Here is a 7,399-nt window from a genome sequence, read left to right as displayed (position 1 = left end):
TACACACGTTTATTGACAAACACTGAACACAGGGAGACAATTGGGGGCTTAAGAATCTGCAGCTCTAGTTTCACCATCAAGAAAAAAAACATGAACAATACTAACAAAAACATTTGAATGTACACATACCCAAATGTGCCCTTGCTGGTTTTGAGTCAGAACAATTACACAAATAAACTATTACTCAGCAAGCAGCCACCCATCATGTACCGTGCCAGCCTCTAACCTGTTCCCAACCCAGCCCAATGCATTTGCGCATTACTTATGATTTGAACATTGATGGAATGAAAATGTGTCCTATTAACAAAAACAAATTCATCATGTGATGGTGCCTTTATAGCAATATGTGTACAGTTAATAGCTTTGATTACATTATGGAAACCGGCTCTTGCTGCAAATTGCACTTTAATGTTGGAAAGTGAGGTACCTGTATGACATTCGGATGATTGCATTCCACACAGCTGGCATGGCTCTGCTCAAGGTTGACAGGCACACTCCTGACTGAGCTGCCAGCTCCCGCTGGAATGCCCCTGTTGCCAGGAAGCCCAGCGTGCGCACCACCTGCGTGGGCACAGACAACCCCTGGCCTCTCGTCATTGCGCTCTGGGCCAGCTGCAGTCACACTGTACATTTCCACGGTCATTTCACTTTTGATACATCTGAACATTAGTGTGGAGAAGGACGTACGCCATGTTTTTGTAAGTACGCAGCCTTTGTACACGAGGCCCCTGCAGTTCTGCTGGAGTCTCCAGCATCTTCCCAAAAGGGCATAATTTATCTCCTTAGCCACACCACCAGTATTAGAATACCATGTCCAGCAGTACCTCTCTGGACACTGAAACCAGGATCCAACAACTCATAACCCCATAGTTTTTTCAGTTCAAGGTTCACTGAGCCATTTTTTTTTACCATGGATCCCAGATCTATTGGAGCTGATGCAGTCCTTATAATCAGCCCTGTCAGCGCCTATGGTTGCATTGAAATGAACTATGAGTAGAATAGTGTTACTTCTGGCACAGTCCTCAATTTCAGCTTCAATTTATTTGTAATTTCAATCAATTTAATCAATTTTATTTATATAGCGCCAAATCACAACAAACAGTTGCCCCAAGGCGCTTTATATTGTAAGGCAAGGCCATACAATAATTACGTAAAAACCCCAATGGTCAAAATGACCCCCTGTGAGCAAGCACTTGGCGACAGTGGGAAGGAAAAACTCCCTTTTAACAGGAAGAAACCTCCAGCAGAACCAGGCTCAGGGAGGGGCAGTCTTCTGCTGGGACTGGTTGGGGCTGAGGGAGAGAACCAGGAAAAAGACATACTGTGGAGGGGAGCAGAGATCAATCACTAATGATTAAATGCAGAGTGGTGCATACAGAGCAAAAAGAGCAAAGCAGAGCAAATTTAATATAAATGTAATATAAATGAATTTATATTCATTTATATAGTGCCAAAGTTGCCTCAAGGTGCTTCACACAAGTAAGGTCTAACCTTACCAATCACAGAGGGACGTTGTACTGAGATATTGGTCACAGCAACCAAAAGTGTCAGGATCTTCCCTGGCCTGGGGTTCATGTCTGGGTTTTCCCCTTATTTGGGTCTAGGTTTCCGCTGAGGATTTTACGGTTTTACTTTTCATATTATTATACATTGTCATTTACGTCTTGGTTTGGTTCTGTTCGTTTCTTTACTTTGTGTAATGCTTTTGTTACCGGTTTAATTCTCTGTTTATCATTTATTTGTGGTTTAGTCATTCATAGCATTACTTTGTTTTTCGGGAACTAGAAAACATTAGTTTTCTAGCTTTCCACTTTTTGACTCACCACGTTAGTTCTTATTTTTGCCCCTTTGTTTTGTTTGCATTTATTATGGTTTGTAAAGCACGTCACATTTTGCACCGTTGGGTTTTCTGTCACTTAATTATCTTGCTTCACTTTGCTTTAGTCTTACTGCACTCTCTTGCGCTTACCTTTGTCTTCCCCGGTCACGCCCCCTTCCAGCACCTGTTCCTCATTTCATACCCTGATTCTTCCACTAGTATTTAAGTACTCACAGTCTCACATTCCCTCACCAGATTGTTGTATTTTTGCACTTTCCAGCCTCACATCATAATCCTGTTTTGCCTTGTTGTATTTCTGACCTTGCTTGTGTAACTGATCTCCGCCTAGTCTTATCCCTGAACTCTGCTTGTTTTTTGACTTTGCCTCTGGCTCAGCCCTGTGAACTCCTTGAAGCTGTGTATTTGGAACTTTGCTTGTTTTTGGACTCTGCCTCAGCTTGATGCCTGCCTGTACCTCCACTACGTTGACTGATACCCTGTGTACCGAACCTGTTGCCTGCTTACCAGATGAAGCCTCTTTTCTTAATCCTACACCTGTGTCTGTGAGTCTGCATATGCCTCCTACAACCTTCAGGGCCAAGCCACCACGAATCATGACAAAAAGTCTTGACTGAAACAACACACACGACACCCCAAGAGTCTTGGGTGGGATGGGAAGGATGCGAGCTGCCACAGCCTCTATATGTTGACTACTGGGAATACCAGATTAAAAGTAGGTGTACCCACCCACAGAGTCAGAGTCCTCAGAGAGTGCAGCCTTTCAAGCTCCATCATCGCAGCAGTGGAAGATCTTTGGTGAGAGAAGGGAGGTTCTAGAGTGCCCACCCACATGAGCCACTTTAGGTTTGAACCTGACATGCACATGCAATGTACAATCCTTCAGTGTTGCACCCATCACCTCCCTCCAAAGACAAGACCATTATAATCTCCAGTGTTTCTTCTTTAAATGAGAGAATCCAAACTACTTATGCCATCCCCCTTTATACTTTATGCCATCCCCCTTTATAATGGGTGCCACCTTTCGTGGAAGGCACATATGATTTTATTGTGGGATTCATTATTATCATTCATATTTTAGTACAGAAATAATTTATTGATTTTAGTATTATCTATTTATTTAAGACATCAATGCCGCTTGTCCTGAGGACAAATTTCATTTTCATGTGAAACATGTAAATGATGATAAAGGAACCTCTGGAAGGGTGCAGAGAGGATTGGGTGGCGGTCGAGGGCGGTGGCCCGGCGGCCCGGTCCATGCTCACAGCCCCTGGCTGTTGGGATGTGGAATGTCACCTCGCTAGGGGGGAAGGAGCCTGAGCTTGTGCGGGAGGTTGAGAGATACCGACTAGAGATAGTCGGGCTCACCTCCACGCACAGCTTGGGCTCTGGTACCCAACTCCTGGAGAGGGGCTGGATGCTTCATTTTCTGGCGTCGCCCACAGGGAGAGGCGGAGAGCTGGGGTCGCATTGCTTATTCCTCCCCAGCTCAGTCGCCAAGTGTTGGAGTTCACTCCGGTGAATGAGAGGGTCGCGTCCCTACGCCTTCGGATCGGGGACAGGTCTCTCACCGTTGTCTCGGCCTACGGGCCAAGCGGCAGTGCAGAGTACCCGACCTTCCTGGAGTCCCTGGGAGGGGTGCTAGATAGCACTCCGACTGGGGACTCCATTGTTCTCCTGGGGGATTTCAACGCCCACGTGGGCGGCGACAGTGAGACCTGGAGGGGGGTGATCGGGAAGCACGGCCTCCCCAATCTGAACCCGAGTGGTGTTCAGTTGTTGGACTTCTGTGCTAGTCACAGGGTGTCCATAAGTGCACGTGGCACCAGGACACCCTGAGCCGGAGGTCGATGATCGACTTTGTAGTCATATCATCTGACCTTCGGCCACGTGTCTCGGACACTTGGGTGAAGAGAGGGGCAGAGCTGTCGACTGATCACCACCTGGTGGTGAGTTGGATCCGCTGGGAGGGTAGGAAGCCGGTCAGACCTGGCAGGCCCAAACAGAAAGCTCCTCGGTGGCAAGGCTCCTGGGGTGGATGAAGTCCGTCCTGAGTACCTTAAGTCTCTGGATGTTGTGGGGCTGTCTTGGCTGACACGCCTCTGCAACATCGCGTGGCAATCGGGGACAGTGCCTCTGGATTGGCAGACCGGGGTGGTGGTCCCTGTGTTTAAGAAGGGGGACCGGAGGGTGTGTTCCAACTATAGGGGGATCACACTCCTCAGCCTCCCCGGCAAGGTCTATTCCAGAGTACTGGAGAGGAGAATTCGACCGATGGTCGAACCTGGGATTCAGGAGGAGCAGTGTGGTTTTTGTCCTGGTCGCAGCACACTGGACCAGCTCTACACGCTCCATCGGGTGCTCGAGGGTTCATGGGAGTTTGCCCAACCAGTCCACATGTGTTTTGTGGATCTGGAGAAGGCGTTCGACCGTGTCCCTCGGGGCACCCTGTGGGGAGTGCTCCGGGAATACGGGGTCCGGGATCCGGGGTCCTTTGCTAAGGGCTATCCAGTCCCTGTACGACCACAGCAGGAGCTTGGTTCGCATTGCTGATAGTAAGTCAAACCTGTTTCCAGTGCACGTTGGCCTCCGCCAGGGCTGCCCTTTGTCACCGGTTCTGTTCATTATTTTTATGGACAGGATATCTTGTCTCTGCTGTTTGCGGATGATGTGGTTCTGTTGGCTTTGTCAAATCAGGACCTTCAGCGTGCACTGGGGCGGTTTGCAGCCGAGTGTGAAGCGTCCGGGATGAAAATCAGCACCTCCAAATCCGAGGCCATGGTTCTCGACCGGAAAAAGGTGCTTTGCCCTCTTCAGGTCGGTGGAGTGTCCTTGCCTCAAGTGGAGGAGTTTAAGTATCTCAGGGTCTTGTTCACGAGTGAGGGACGGATGGAGCGTGAGATCGATAGACGGATTGGTGCAGCATCTGCAGTGATGCGGTCGCTGTATCGGACCATCATGGTGAAGAGAGAGCTGAGTAGGGGGGCAGAGCTCTCACTTTACCGATCGATCTACGTTCCGATCCTCACCTATGGTCATGAGATTTGGCTCATGACCGAAAGAACGAGATCGTGAGTACAAGCGGCTGAGATGAGTCTCCTCTGCAGGGTGGCTGGGCGCTCCCTTAGAGATAGGGTGAGGAGCTCGGTCACTCGGGAGGAGCTCGGAGTCGAGCCGCTGCTCCTCCACGTCGAAAGGAGTCAGTTGAGGTGGCTCGGGCATCTTTTCCGGATTCCCCCTGGACGCCTCGCTGGAGAGGTGTTCCGCGCACGTCCCACTGGGAGGAGGCCCCGGGGAAGACCCAGGACACGCTGGAGGGACTACATCTCTCGGCTGGCTTGGGAACGCCTTGGGGTTCCCCCGGAGGAGCTGGGGAGGTGTGTGTGGATCGGGAGGTCTGGGCGGCTTTGCTTGAGCTGCTGCCCCCGCGACCCGACTCCGGATAAAGCGGAAGAAAATGGATGGATGGATGGATAGATGGAACCTTGAACAATAAGCAGCAGTGCTACACCTGCAAAATTCAGAAAGCATTGTTATTTATTTATTTTTGTTTTTGCAGTGTTGAGTTATGTGCAATGTTTTATGGTGGCTGGAGTATCAATCCCACTACTAACTCTCAAAAAGGAAACAAGAGGATGACCTATAGACCTGGATACCCAGGAGTCAATCAGAGAATTTGTGTAGATAAATAAAGCTCCCAGCTCTGTTTCATTAAAATCTGTATCAGACTGGTGGTGGTAATGAAGCTGTTGTACTGTAAGGAATCCGGCTACAATGTGCAGTAATGCTGTTAACCGCAATGCAAAATTGTTCTGCCTTGGTGGCACTGTTGTGCTCTTCCCTACCAGAACTTGGTTAATGGAATCAAATTTAATCAAATGTAAGAAAATAGACTAGGATCAAATCATAAGTAAAATTTTTTATGATAAAATGATGCATTAAAGAGTTCAGGAACCAAATTACTGTTGAATATTATGCTGTATATAATAATTATGTGTAGTGGAAAGAGGCAAGAGGAGAAACCGAGACTTTATCATTTATTATCTAGTTCACATTGATGTGTGTAGCATGTATACGGTACGTCCAGAAAGTATTCACAGGGCTTCACTTTTTCCACATTTTGCTATGTTACAAATACAGCCTTATTCCAAAATAAATGAAAATAATTTTTTCCTCAAAATTCTACACCCAATACCCCATAATGACAATGTAAAAAATACTTTTTTTTAAAAGATTTTTGCAAATTTATAAAAAACAACAACAATAACAACAAACCCCCCCCAAAACTAAGAACTCACATGTACTGTGAATTCTTAGTTTTCACAGCCTTTGCCATAAACTCAAAATTGAGGTCAGGTGCATCCTGTTTCCACTGATCATCCTTAAGATGTTTCTACAGTTTAATTGGAGTCCACCTGGGGTAAATTCAGTTGATTGGACATTATTTGCAAAGGAACACACCTGTCTACATATAAGGTCCCACAGTTGACAGTGCATGTCAGAGCACAGACCAAGCATGAAGTCAAAGGAATTGTCTGTAGACCTCTGAGACAGGATTGTAGGGCCTTCGTCAGGGAGGTGACCAAGAACCCAATGGTCACTATGTCAGAGCTCCAGCATTCCTCTGTGGAGACAAGAGAACCTTCCAGAAGGACAACCATCTCCGCAGCAATTTACCAATCAGGCCTATAAGGTAGAGTGGCCAGACAGAAACCACTCCTTAGTAAAAGGCACATGGCAGCCCACCTGGAATTTACCAAAAGGCTCCTGAAGGACGTGAATGCCAGGCATCATGTTTAGAGGAAACCAGGTACCATCCCTACAGTGAGACATGGTGGTGGCAGCATCATGCTGTGGGGATGTTTTTCAGCAGCAGAAATTGGGGAAACTAGTCAGGATTGAGGGAAAGATGAATGCCGCAATGTACAGAGACATCCTGGATGAAAACCTGCTCCAGAGCGTTCTTGACATCAGACTGGGGTGACGGTTCATCTTTCAGCAGGACAATGACCCTAAGCACACAGCCAAGATATCAAAGGAGTGGCTTCAGGGCAACTCTGTGAATGTCCTTGAGTGGTCTAGCCAGAGCCCAGACCTGAATCTGTTGAACTTCTCTGGAGAGATCTGAAAATGGCTGTGGACCAATGTTCCCCATCCAACCTAGTGGAGCTTGAGAGGTAGTGCAAAGAGGAATGGGCAAAATTGTCCAAAGGTAGGTGCACCAAGCTTGGGGCATCATATTCAAGAAGACGTGAGGCTGTAATTGCATCAACAAAGTATTGAGCAAAAGGTGTGAATACTTATGTACATGTGATTTCTTAGATTTTTAGTGTTAATACATTTTCAAAAAAAAAAAAAAAAATATGTATGATGTAATGGAACAACAGGACACCCCAATACAAAGAACCACTACGATAGTCTGTAAAAAGCAGGTTTATTGAAAACAATTCCAGCAGGCTGTGTGATACTCAAAAACATACAATAACAGTCCTTGAAGAGGCAGACGAGGACACTTGCTTTATCAGATAAAGGTCAGCAACATGAAAAATCAGTCCAATAGGC

This window comes from Thalassophryne amazonica, chromosome 8 (genome assembly GCF_902500255.1).
Source record: "Thalassophryne amazonica chromosome 8, fThaAma1.1, whole genome shotgun sequence".
NCBI classification, from domain to species: Eukaryota; Metazoa; Chordata; class Actinopteri; order Batrachoidiformes; family Batrachoididae; genus Thalassophryne; species Thalassophryne amazonica.
The sequence above is the reverse complement of the archived record's forward strand: the minus strand, read 5'-3'. Positions refer to the sequence as shown.